Below are 1,116 nucleotides of genomic sequence, written 5' to 3'. Positions count from 1 at the left end.
ACAGGCTGCCCAGGGCAGTGGTGGAGTCGCCATCCCTGGAGGTATTTAAAAGAGGGGCAGATGTGGTGCTGAGGGACATAGGTTAGTGGTGGGCCTGGCAGTGTTGGGTTAGTGGTTAGACTTGATCTTAAAGGTCTCCTCCAACCAAAACAATTCTACGATTCTGTGATTCTGTTTTCTTGCATTCCAGTGCTATGTGTTCTTCATTGTGTCTTGTCTTGTGTTTTTTACCTTTTCTTCATGTTTAATTGTGCTTTTGCTCTTCTGTAAGGCTCGGAGAAAGTTCTGAGCAAATGTTTGGGCTTAAGGCTTTAGTTACGCGTGATGTTAGTGAAGGCAGTCAGAGTATGTACAAGTGGTAGAACACAGGTGGTTTTGGGTAGCAGGAACTTGTGTAAAGGAGTTGTTTGTTGCCTTTAACTTATGTTTTAGGAGCCCCCAAGAGAGGTGGGTATACAGGGCTCTGAAGAAATACTGTAATAAAAATCCATTCTTAGTCCAAAGAGGTTGCGTTGTGAATAAGGAAATGTTTTGGGCAGATGAGTGTCTCAAAGGCTAAGGATACAAAAAAAATAGTGTTAGGTACTGTGAGGAAATAAGAAAAGAGAAAAAGCTGAAGACAACTCTGTGGTCCAGAGAGGAGTGCTCTGGGATACAGTGAAAGGTGCAGGAAGCATTTTGGAGGTGGATGGTTGGGACCTCTCTGAGTGCTGGTGCTGTTCGGACTGTGTCTCCAAGATGAGACACCACCCACCCCTGCGTGCAGCTTCATTTCGCTCCTGCGCTTAGAAAAAAGTCCTTGCTTGGGTTGGTTCAAAATATGGACATTTGTCAAATTAGCAAATGAGTTAAAACTGAGAGCTAATTTCAACTGAATTTGACATTTCAAAAGTACTGTTTTTCAGTGCTGCTGTAGTAACCGCTGAGGTGGCTGGGGGAGACCTAGAATCACGCCGCCCTTGTGGGGAGGGATAGACAGCAGAAAGCTGATGTGGAAGGGGTTGCTGGTGTCCCAGCTCTGTGAGATCTTGCTTGGTCAGAAGAGCGTGCGATCATGGTTACCTGGAGGACAATAGCTGCAGACAGCTTACCAGGCCGACTTGTAGCTGACAGCCC

This window comes from Charadrius vociferus, unplaced genomic scaffold (assembly GCF_000708025.1).
Source record: "Charadrius vociferus isolate BGI_N301 unplaced genomic scaffold, ASM70802v2 scaffold2044, whole genome shotgun sequence".
NCBI classification, from domain to species: Eukaryota; Metazoa; Chordata; class Aves; order Charadriiformes; family Charadriidae; genus Charadrius; species Charadrius vociferus.
The sequence above is the reverse complement of the archived record's forward strand: the minus strand, read 5'-3'. Positions refer to the sequence as shown.